Genomic DNA, 13099 nt, shown 5'->3' with positions numbered 1-13099 from the left:
AATTTTAATAATAAGAACAAAAACCCAGTATATTCATTATTTAATAAACAGAAGCAAACATCATCATCAACAAGATCATGTATATTTATGATTCCCTCTTCTTCATCAGCATCAACAACATGCTCTGTTACGCAGACATCATCATCACTACGACAATTGACCAATCTTGGTTCTGGCTGTTATTGATGATGATGATAATCTTCATCCACCCCAACCCCACCACCCCCCAGGGCCAACACCACCACACCACAATGATCAAATTCAGAAATGTTTCTACAAACCACAGTTTTATTCCCTGTTCGTTGGCGTTGCCCATACTGTAAATGCAAGAGCCATTGTGTGGCATTTTTTTTAAACTCTCAAAAGATCATGTTACATGTTGCTTATGTAGAACAGTTGCGAAATGGGGTTAGCCGGGTAAGTATCTTGGCACCTCTTCTTTAGGACCTCACATGAGCTGCCATCACTAACACAGTGTAATATCGCAGGCGGAGATGGAGATAATAGATTACCGGTGTCAGTAGACACAGTAACACGACACACAATCCCAACACATGATGGTACTGATAATGTGGATTTAGATGATCTAGGTTTAACAGGGTTGATGATAATAATATATAGCAGTGATGATGATGGTGTAGGTGCTATACGCGCTCTCTTGCCCAGCAGCAGTTTGTAAAGCACTGATGATGTTAGTGCTACTGCTCTTAGTACTAGTACAAGCAGCCTGATATGTAGCACCCCAATGCACCAGCTGCAGCCCACAGTTTGGGAAGCGTTAAAAAAGGGTAAAAATTGCACTGCACCCATGAAAGAATTCTGGTGCTGAATAGCAAATTTGCTAAAATGCTTGCTATAGACTTAGTGCTGTTCAAATTTGTTGAATCTGAAGGGTAAAGACAGTTGCAAGCTATGTTGGACCATTCCAAGCAGATCCTATTTCTTAATGGCAAGAGAAGGCAACCTCGTGAGAGGAATCAGTGGAGCACTGCAAGCAGGGTAGGGCGCAGGTAGAATGCAGATAGAAACGGCACACCATGAATAAAAAATCTAATTTAATGAGTGACTGGAGACATAACAAAAAGGAACAGAGTAGTGCACTCTGACGCGTTTCGGGCCTTGGCCCTTTGTCAAAGAGTATAACCCATACTGCCATATGTGTGTGTATAAATATTGATTTTTTATATATTTTTTTTTATATTTGTCCGGGTTTAGATGTCATTATTAAGGGAAATTACTAAGGGATATTTAATCCTTGATTTCTACTCTGGTTACAATATATATGTTGATATATTTCAGGATAAGTGATTTATGTTTATTTATTTTTTATACATTAAGAAATAAGCATATACAAGTTATGATATTTTTATAGCATCTATAGTTAGGTATATGGTTATGTACTGTGTCAGACTGTGAGGGATTTATTACCATGTTGTCATGATAATATATACATAGTGTATATACACTTATATTATATATATTATATGCTGTTTATATATTAAGGTATATTTCCCTCTTCAGATTGTTTTTAACCCTCTCTTTTTCTTTGATTATATTTTAATTTAGATTTGAAATAAAACTTATATATAGATTGTATATGATTGTATATGACTGTACTAATAACATGTATGTTATATTTTTTGTCCGGTGTATCTCATGCCAGCATTCATCCAATAGAGTTATTATTCTCTACATCAGAATGACTCTAGACCTCATTTCTGACTAGATATATATTTATCAGTCAATATATGTGATCGATCTATCTTTGAAGTCATTCATCATGGAGACTTCCGTCATGATACACACTAGATTGTCTATTATAAGTGTTGTGTATTTCCATCGGTCCTCCCCACCAGATGGCGCTATAGTGACAACTTGGATCGTCTACCAAGATCCCCAGTTCACTGGAAGATCTTGTGAGACGGTCATAGAGTTCCAATTGCGTCACTTCCGGTTTCGGACGGCATCAATAAGGTACTATCCCTACTTATACACACACATTTGGCAGTATGGGTTATACTCTTTGACAAAGGGCCAAGGCCCGAAATGCGTCAGAGTGCACTACTCTGTTCCTTTTTGTTATGTCTCCAGTCACTCATTAAATTAGATTTTTTATTCATGGTGTGCCGTTTCTCTCTCACGAGGTTGCCTTCTCTTGCTATCAATTACCACAGCTGGATGCACGCCTGGATGAGCCACTACCTGCAATTAGGCTCCGTTGAGCCTTCATTCTAACAGTGAGTTATTTATGGATTTTAAATGTATCCTTCAATACCAGACACCTTGTTTGCTCTAAGTAGTCTCATTTAAGTGTGGTGGTGAACGGGGGTATACCTTTACCTTTTGGTTGTCGTGTCCCCCAAGTACCCCATAAATCCCACTTTTATTAGCCTTCCCGGGAGACTACTACTATATGAGCTATAGGTGATCATTTTCTGGTACACTACTGATGCTCTGTATATTCTAAGAGCCACTACATGATACAAGATTTATGCTTATTGCTCACCACTAAAGGGATTCAAAGAAGATTTTAATTATTTACCTGTGGATTGTGTTCTGTTGCACCGATGCCTTGGACTGTATGTCTACCCATGTACTATTTCAAATGAAATGGATGTGTATTAGTATTGCTAAACCAAAGGTGGTGAAAAAAAAAAGACAGTCAACGTCTGCAGCAGCAAGATGTTCATAGACATCCTACTTTATGTATGCAAAGTTTTGAATAAAATGCACACAAAGCTTTTGATGTGTTACCAAAAATACAGAATGTCATATAACGGTTGATAACTCCAAGGGCACTTGAGGTTAGGTTTGTGGGGAAGGTGGGGGGGAGGGGGGTAACAGTTCCAACTTGGTTGCAGCATTGAAACAAGGCAACTTGATACACGTTCTTTGTTTTGCACACATACTCAATTTAAGAGTCATTCATTTCCTAAATCAGGGTCGGAATGTGCCGAACAGTTTGGTTGTAGCCAGAGAAATATGTGTACACTTTAGCCGAACGTACACAACCTGCAATGCCTGTCAAACAACCTGTCTTGTCACCAATTAAAAATGGAGGAGACGATATGCTGGAATTCCAACTTATATATGCTTTAGTACCTGTGGCATAACTACATATTTGTGCGCCCCTGTAAAAAATGTTTAAGGTTCCCCTAAATTAGTTTTTTTTCCATTGCCAAAAGGGTCCCAATATCAGTGGCCTTGTGAGCACTCCCCCCTCTCTCACCGCCGCTCTCACAACTTAAACACATCCTCAAACTCCCAACTCTCATCCTCATGTGTGAAACAAAGCAGTTTAAGAAATCTGACTGCGACAACCATCCTGACATCAAAAGAGCCATGACGAAGGAGTCCCTGCATGTGTGGTCCAGAACAACCAACAAAAAAGAGACCTCAATATAATTAATGTTATGAATATATATCTAAAATTTGTAACTAAAATATCACAAACTTGTGATAAATCTGATAATATAAGAGAATATTGTAAATGGTAAAAAAATTATCTTAATGGTAAAAAAAAGGATTGTCAATAAATGCATGTAGGTGGAATATGCCAAAGTGAAGATATAATGAGAAACCAAGGAGTATTAAAAACCAAACAATGGTGAATGCTATCTACACCTCCCACTTCGAAAGAGAGGGGCGATATATAAAGGAACCACCTGGAGAAGAAAACATAAAAACATTAACATGAATTATATTGAGGTCTTTTTTGTTAGTTTTTATTTCTGAATTATGATTTTATATCATATAGTATAAATACTATGTGGCAATTATATTGTTTTATTGCTTTTATTGTTTGCTGAATCTATATTTTTTCTGCATATTTTGTATACTTTATGTATACATTTTGTATATGAATTAGTTAATTCCTCACATTCCATTCCTTCCCTTATCTCTTCCTTCACAATCTTGTGCTTCTGTGCTCATTATGAATTGGTTGCTTACTATGTTTAGCAACTACAGTTGGTTACCGACTGGATTTGAGCCTATATAACCCTTATGAGCCACCATCAAAATATACCCCTGACGAAGTCACGTTGAGGATGAAACGCGTTGGGATGTAGCACACGAGGTGACGTGATCACGTTTTGAAAGTCCAAAACTCCACGCATGCTAGCAGCTGATCGCTGATGCCGTGCTGCCCTATGCTTAGAATTTGCTGCAGGAGTGAGTGAGCCGTCCATACAGCCAAGATCTTGCTTGGAAGGTATATCAATTTAAGGCTGAAACTAACAGATTACACCAGAAAGTGTTCTGAAGTGCCCAGCTGTTGCGGTTTTGGATCGTGACTGCCATCGGGTGACGTACCTTCTGAGAGATGGTCTCTGTGATGGTAAGGGTAGCTGGCTGACCTAATAAAGAGAAATACCAGCTAGTTACCCCTAAACATATAATTTGCTGGCTAAGAAATGTATTTTTCAGACCAATGTATGTAATGTCTGGGGAAGTACAGGGAATGTGGGCTAGCTGTGTGTAATTCTAAGTCCTGTCTTTTACATAAATACCTTATGTCTGTATCCATTCCTGTGTTAGCAATTCCCCCCCAGCTTAGATACTTGGTATAGTGTGGTGATGAAATTATCATGTCAGCCCTGCAAATGTAAATGATGTTATGTGCCTGTTCCTATAATTTCTATGGAGGGAGTTTCTGTAATCTATTTAGCTGAGCTGTTCCATAGAAAATATATGATCAGGACAAAGGTAGGGGACTAGTTAATAGAATCAGTTACCAGGTCTGAGCCCAGGCACTGTTTCTCTTTGCTGACTGCCCTTGCTCAATGTTAAAGGATAGCCACCAAGGGATTTATAAGAGGCACTGCTGATCAGAGCACTAGTGCACCTGAGAGACACTCTGGGAAGGATTGGGGAGTTTGACTGTGACCAGCTGGAGATACGTGTCAGAGTGGTTGTTGTGTGTTCAGCACTCTGATATCCTGAAGCAGAGAAGCGGACAGGGTAAACCCATTAGAAGAGGGTCCCTGCACCCTGCGACTTCCCCCCAGGTCCCCAATGTGGTAAGTGTATGTTATATTGTGTATTTTCTGGCTTACCCAGAATAAACTCTGTTTGTTAAATTACTTTGTCCTGTACTAAGTGATAGTGAACCCAGAAGGTTTCGGTGTTAAGAGTACTGGTCTCCCCTGACAGTCTCTTTTATATTTCCAATCCCCACCTCCTTGTTGGGCTCTCATACCTACCCTGATGCCACGATTTTCGATCATTGTCACCCATTATGGAGTGGTTTAAGACCCAGATGAGTACTATCCTGTTGAGATAATACATCTCTAAATATGCTAATTCTAGCTACACTTGTGAATGGACCTTTTTTAGATTCTTCATTTTTAAAAATAAATGGCAACACAGATAAACGCTATGAGGCACACGCTTCTTTTTTTCACTAGATTCTTGTGGATGTGGTTCATCCTCCCAGAAGTTACGGGACCGTCATGACATTATATATCCTTTTACATTTTCTAATTAAAAAGTTTTACACTTTTACACTTTTCTCTGTATTCACAGTATTGATTTTTTTTATCTAATTAGTATATTCACATGTGCACATACACTTATGTTTATGTTTCATTCTATATACATTTTTGATACACTTTTGTGATTTTTGCATTCACATCTTACTTTGTTTTTAATTGTGACACTTTATGTTATATTTTTTGGTATTTATTAGCAAGCGCTAACTTTTTTTTGTTATATATTTATTGTGATACTATCACTGTCTCTAGGTGCTGGAATTGGGCAGCTATGGGACTTTCCAGCGTACACAGAGTTAATATCCACGGAATAAGCTGCCCTCAGGTGCAGCTAATCAGCCTGGTCTGAATGAACAAATAAGTGTTTTAAGGCAGACACAGGGAGCTGCCATGCTGAGTGAGAGAGATTGATTTGTCCCCAGAGAAGGGGAGAGATAGAAAGTGCTACCCAGCTAAAGAAGAGGCTGACACAGTTCCTTAGACCCACTGGACAGTGGTCGCGGAGTCTGCTTGACTGCCTGGGTCTTAATCCCAGGAAGAGGAAGGAAGGATGCAAGACCTGACACTGTGCTATGAGAGCGAGATGGCCGATGCCCACAAGCTGCTGGACCACACGGCCAATGAGAGAACCCAGCTGCAGTGGGAGCTGGTCAAGGTCCTGTTACGCCGGTGCTGCCCGCAGACCAGACCCGTCCCCTGAGCTGAAGGGGGAAGTGGTAATACACGCACCCGCAGCAAAGGGAGCGCGTCCGTAGTGTGGTATAAAGTGTTGCCATGCCAGGTGTAGTAAGGTATACAATACTTGCCGGTACCGGTTGTAGAGATAGAGTGAAGAATGCCTTGCCGAGGTCAGGGAGTGGAGAGCGGAGATAGGTCGTAGTCCAAGCCGTGTTCAAGGGGTTACCAGAGTGAGCGTTGTCCAAGGAGTGCCGAGATCAAGAGCCAGAAGGGGTAGTCGTACAAGCCGCGTCAGAACCTGTGAAAACACTGAGAGAATCCAGAAGTACTTCCATATAGAGACTATGTCGAGCAAAGACTGAGAGCAGAGAGGAGCTAGATAAAGCAGGAAGGTCCAATTAGGAATGGAAGCGGGACAGGAAGAGCTACAGGGAGACACTGCAGATTGGTGCTGGCATAACAGACCAGGTGAGTCTTGTTGGTAACCTGAGTATGCTCGTGTGGTGTGCGGGGGCGGAGACTGAGGTCCGGGGGATGGGAATAAGAGTGTGCAGAATGAGCTCGCTCCGTAAAGCGTGGACCGAGCCAGTGGATGTTGCAGGTGTGCGAGCGGGAGGGCGTGGGCGCGCCCGGCGCTTAATAGAGGAATCGCCGACGGGAGTGATGCTGCGATGGCGGCAGGGGCGGGGAGCCGCAGAGGTCGGTAAGCCAGGATTGTTTTGTGTGTCCAGGGACTTCCTGAGGGGAGACAGTGCTCTGTGTGGGGAGCGCGGATGACGCCGATTCCTGACAGTACCCCCCTCTACAGGAACGGCCTCAGGATGGTCCATGAACGGTTTCTCTGGAAACTTTTTCCTGAAGGACTTAAGAAGGGCCGGGGCATGAATGTCCTTTTAAGGTACCCAGGATCTCTCTTCAGTGCCAAAGCCCTTCCACTGCACCAAGAACTGGAGCTGGCCCCTGGATAGGCGAGAATCCAAAAGAGAGTGAACTTCATATTCCTCGTTATTTTGGACAGTAATGGGGTCCGGTTTACGAGTCTGATCCGGAAAGAAGTGACTGGAAATGAATGGTTTTAAGAGGGACACATGAAAGACATTGGAAATCTTCGTACTAGGTGGTAGTTGGAGCCGGTATGCCACGGGATTGATTTGTTCACAAATAGGGAAGGGACCCAGGAACTTAGGTGCCAGTTTAGGAGATGGTACCTTGAGGTGGATATTCTTAGAGGAGAGCCATACCAAATCCCCTGGTTTTTATCAGGGTGCCGAACGACGACGACGATTGGCCTGTAGTTTCAAACTGCAGGAGGAGTCGAGAAGGGTAGACTGAATCCTGGACCATGCGGTTTGGAGGGAAGATATGCATTCATCTATGGCTGGTACTCCAGAAGGGATGTTGGGGATGGTTTAACAGGGAGGGTGGAACCCATAATTTATAAAGAAGGGCGACTCCCGGGTGGCCTCGTTTTTGGCATAATTGACGGCATACTCTGCTCAAAAAAGGAGTTGAGCACAATCATCCTGGAAATCGGATATGAAACATCTCAGGTACTTTTCCAGGGATTGATTGATTCTCTCCGTTTGTCCATTGGACTGAGGATGATAGGCGGAAGAGAAAGAAGAAGAGATGCCCAATCTATTCGTGAAAGCTCTCCAAAATTTGGATACGAACTGAGAACCTCTGTCAGAAACAATGGACGAAGGGATCCCATGAATCCGGAAAATCTGCTAAGTAAAGATATCAGCAAGTGCGGGGGAGGCGGGTAATCCTTTAAGTGGAATAAAATGGGACATCTTCGAGAACCTGTCCACGACCACCAAGATAGTGTTCATTCCTCTGGACCTAGGCAACTCCACGATGAAGTCCATCGAAATGTGGGACCAGGGGCGGTCAGGAACTGGAAGAGGTAACAGAAAACCCTGAGGCTTTTGATGGAGAGTCTTGCTTTGAGCGCACGTGGGGCAGGCGAGGGTAAACTCCAGAATATCTTGAGACATCCTTGGCCACCAGAAATTCCGACGAATGAGATCAGTAGTCTTCTTAAAACCTGGATGACCTGCAGATTTAGAAGAGTGACCCCAAGACAGGACCTCTGGAACAAATTTGGAAGGTACGAACAGTTTGTTGTCGGGAATGACCAAGTCCTTGGGAATGCGTCTCTGGGAGTGCAAAATCTTGTGGAATGATAGTCTCCAAAGGTTCCTCTGGTTTCTCTTCAGAAGAATGTATTTGGGAGAGTGCGTCTGCCTTTACGTTCTTGGTCCTGGGGATATAGGAAAGGTGAAAATCGAATCGAAAAAAATAAGAGCCCAACGAGCCTGTCGTGGACCAAGGCGTCGAGAATTTTCTATGTAAAGAAGGTTTTTCTGGTCCGTGAGAATAGTAAATGGCTCTTTCGACCCCTCCAGCAGGTGTCTCCACTCTTGAAGAGCCATCTTCACGGCCAGAAGTTCCCTGTTACCCACGTCATAGTTCCTCTCGGCGGATGAGAATTTTTTGGAAAAATATGCACAGGGATGTAACTTATCTTGAGGCGTGGGTCTCTGAGAAAGAACGGCTCCAGCGCCGCAATCAGAAGCGTCGACCTCCAGGATGAAGGGAAGTTCAATGTTGGGATGATGGAGAATAAGTGCGGATATAAAAGCTTCCTTGAGTGTCTCGAAGGTGGAGATGGCCTCGGATGACCAAGCAAAAGGATCAGCTCCTTTTTTGGGGAGCGCAGTGAGGGGTGCCACAGTGGTATAAAAACTCTGTATAAACTTACGATAGTAATTAGCGAACCCTAAAAAACGTTGTATGGCCTTGAGAGAATTGGGTCTTGGCCATTCAGTGATTGCTTGAAGTTTACCGGTGTCCATCATAAACCCCTCATCGGAAATGATGTACCCCAGGAACGGAGTAGAGGTCTGATGAAAGGTGCACTTCTCCAGTTTGGCGTACAAATGGTGTTCACGGAGATGGGAAAGGACGTAGGAGGTGTGGCGTATATGATCCTGGAGATCTTTGGAAAAAATCAGGATATCATCCAAATATACTATAACAAAAATATTGAGTACCTTACGAAAGACGTAGATCCAACTTGGAAAAAATCTTGGTCCCCTGTAATTTATCGAACAATTCGGTAATAAGGGGAAGGGGGTAACAATTTTTGATAGTTATGTGGTTCAAACCCCTGTAATCGATGCAAGGCCTCAACGACCCGTCCTTTTTCTTGACGAAGAAAAACCCAGCCCCTACTGGGGAATTGGAGTGACGAATAAAGCCTTTCTTGGGATTCTCCTGGATATATTCATCCATAGCGTGAGATTCAGGTAACGATAAGGGCTAGGTCTTGGACTTGGGTAGGGAGTAACCTGGAACCAGATCGATCGGACAATCGTGAGTCCTGTGTGGCGGCAAAGGTCTGACTGTACCTTATTGAAAACGTCCTGGAATTGGTGGTACACAGAAGGTAGAATAACATTGGGAACAGAGGTATTGGCCAGCAGTTGATGAGTCTCGCCTGACCTCGGCCTCCAGGAGATGGGAGCAGAGGAAGTCCAGTCAATGAGAGGATTGTTAAGCTGTAGCCAAGGAAGACCAAGGGTGATGGGTATCCCAGGAGCGTGAATGGCATTGAGAACTAAGATCTCCTTGTGCAGATGTGAGGACAGAAGCAAGGGGGTCGTCTCTAAGGAGATGTGGACCGGGGTAAGAGGACGTCCATCGATACCGACGAGTGCAATGGGGACCTTCTTCCTCACGAGCGGTATGCGGTTTAACCTGGCGAATTCAAGGTCCACGAAGTTTCCTCCAGCTCCTGAGTCAATGAAAGCGGCGGTAGAAGTCTGGAACTTATCGCCTGAAAGGGAGACTGGAAATGTACGTTTCTTAGGGAGTTCACCTTTATGAAGGGGATGTGGAGACATTACACCCAGAGAAATCCCCTCTGTACTCACTGGGTGTTCCCGTTTCCCGGACGCAGTGGACACTCCCGAACCAGATGCTCCATGGATCCGCAGTAGAAACACAATCCCCCGGCGTGGCGGAACTGCCGTATCGGTGTGCGAATGCGTTGTACCCCAAATTGCATTGGCTCTGGCAACTCCAGTGCAGGACGAAGAGGTGTGGTAGCACTTGGGGGAGCAGGAGTGCTGCTGGCAGTACTGGAGAACGGAACTTGAAAGTTATGGAAGCGAGTGCACTGACTCACTGAGCGGCGTACCTGGATACGTTGATCCACTCGGACGGCCAAATCAATGAAGACCTCCAATTGATCCGGCTGGATTGGCGAGAGAGTTCATCCTTGATGGTATCTTCCAGGCCTTGCCAAAATACGAAGACGAGAGCCTCTTGTCCCCAGTTAGTCTTGGCTGCTAGAGTCCAGAATTGCACAGCATACTGTGTCACCATTCGCCGTCCCTGAGTGATCTGGAGAAGAGAAACAGATGCCATCTCCCGACGAGCGGGGGAATCGAATACTTGTTGGAACTTTGCTTTAAATGCCGGGTAATCTTGGGTAAGATCAAAACATCGCTCCCAAACCGGGGAAGCCCAAGCTAGGGCGCTGCCAGTGAGGAGGTTATAAATGTAGGCTACCTTCTTGCGACCAGTATTGTACAGATGGGGGGCCATTTCAAACTGCACCTCACACTGGTTTAGGAAACCCCAACATTCTTGCGGTTCACCTGCATAAGGCTTGGGGGGAGGAATCCTTACATCGGAGCTGCTAACTGCACTTGCGGAGTGGGGGCTTACATCTGGCGAGGTCGCGGTCAGTACTCGGTCTGAGAGTACTGCAACCTGGCGTGTAAGTGCCACAATTTGATCCACCATGGCCTGGTTTTGCTGAAGCAGATTGGAGAGAAACTGTTGAAGTTCGGTCTGGTCTGCGTATTGTGGGCTCGACATAATGTTACGCCGGTGCTGCCCGCAGACCAGACCCGTCCCCTGAGCTGAAGGGGGAAGTGGTAATACACGCACCCGCAGCAAAGAGAGCGTGTCCGTAGTGTGGTATAAAGTGTTGCCAGGCCAGGTGTAGTAAGGTAGACAATACTTGCCGGTACCGGTTGTAGAGATAGAGTGAAGAATGTCTTGCCGAGGTCAGGGAGTGGAGAGCGGAGATAGGTCATAGTCTAAGCCGTGTTCAAGGGGTTACCAGAGTGAGCGTTGTCCAAGTAGTGCCGAGATGGAGAGCAAGAGGGGGTAGTCGTACAAGCTGCGTCAGAACCTGTGAAAACACTGAGAGAATCCAGAAGTACTTCCATACAGAGACTATGTCGAGCAAAGACTGAGAGCAGAGAGGAGCTAGATAAAGCAGGAAGGTCCAATTAGGAACGGAGGCTCATGTGGTGTGCGAGGGCAGAGCCTGAGGTCCGGGGGACAGGAAGAAGAGTGTGCAGAATGAGAGCACTCCATAACGCATGTACGCACGTGGACCGAGCCAGTGGATGGTGCAGGTGTGCGAGCGGGAGGGCGTGGGCGCGCCCGGCGCTGAGCAGAGGAATCGCCGAGGGGAGTGATGCCGCGACGGCGGCAGGTGCGGGGAGCCACGGAGGTTGGTAAGGCAGGATTGTTTTGTGTGTCCAGGGACTCCCTGAGGGGAGAGAGTGCTCTGTGTGGGGAGCACGGAGGACGCCGATTCCTGACAGGTCCGGTAGGTGCACCAACAGCTGCATGCCAGAAATGAAAAAAGTGAAACAGGTTTAAACCCTCAGCTGAGAGATGTGGAATCATGACTCAACACCAAAGAAGCTGAACTGGCATCTGTACTGAGTTAAAAAAGAAGTGCAGAATGACAGCTTCAAGGAAGGACCTGGAGTTTGAGCGGGCTAGCTTCAAAATGGCAGAGAAACAAAAGTGTGACCTGGACAAGGAGATTGAGGCTCTGAAGACTGAGCGGGATGCTACGTTGGACTCTATTGCTGCCCAGCAAGAGGTTTCTCATATGAAGAAGGCCCTTGAGAAGGAGTCAATGGGAAAGATGGCGGTAGAGTTAAAACAGAATGAGGCTCTGCGGAACAGTAATGCATTCAGTAATGCAGTAAGGATACAGTAATATTTGGAGACACTGCCCCAATAAAAAACGATATTGTAAAGGCTGAACCATCAGAGCAAGCGTTAACAAAGCCTTCACCTAACCCGCAGGCCACAATCAAAGGTATAAAGGAGACTCTGAGCACAAGAGGAAGAAGTTGGTTTTGCACAGGAATAGTGCACGGGCCGCTTCACAGAACAATGTTATGCTGGGGTGGGGGATATGTTATACTATCACTGTCTCTAGGTGCTGAAAAAGGGCAGCTATGGGACTTTCCAGTGTACACAGAGTTACTTTCCCCTGAATAAGCTACCCTCAGGTGCAGCTAATCAGCCTTGCCTGAATGAACAAGTGTAACGGAGTGCTCACCACAAACAAGGAGTGACCATGAGGCCGAGGTGGGGATTTGATATAACACCAACCTAGAGCCGCGTAGGCGTCTGCAGTGTAGATTGGTCGAGTTAACCCGGTCGGAGAAGAAGAAGTCTGGGTGGTCAGTAATACTTGCTGAGGTCGGTGTTGGAGAGTACCGGATCGTAGGAGATACTTAGCCTTGGTCTGGATTGGAGAAAGACAGATCGTCGTGGTACTTTGCCGAGGTCAGTATTGGAGAGGTGCGGCTGGTAGTTCGTAGCCGAGGTCAGGAGAACAGAAGAGCGGAGTCCGGAGGAAAAGCTAAGGTCAGGAGCATGGATCTGGAAGCAGTAAGTGCCAGCTTACTTTCTCTCTCCCCTCCTCTGGGGAAAAGCAGTCTCTCTCAGCAGTCTCTCTCAGTGTGTAGTCACTTCCTGACTTTTAAAACTCCATGTGCAATCAGGAGTCCAGCTTGCTCAATTAGTTTGCAGCTACTGCTATCTTCTGTAGGGGAGATTAACTCTCTGTAGACTGGAAATCACACTTACTGCACTGG

Source organism: Ascaphus truei, chromosome 2, assembly GCF_040206685.1.
Source record: "Ascaphus truei isolate aAscTru1 chromosome 2, aAscTru1.hap1, whole genome shotgun sequence".
Classification (NCBI taxonomy): domain Eukaryota; kingdom Metazoa; phylum Chordata; class Amphibia; order Anura; family Ascaphidae; genus Ascaphus; species Ascaphus truei.
This window is presented reverse-complemented; position numbering follows the sequence as displayed.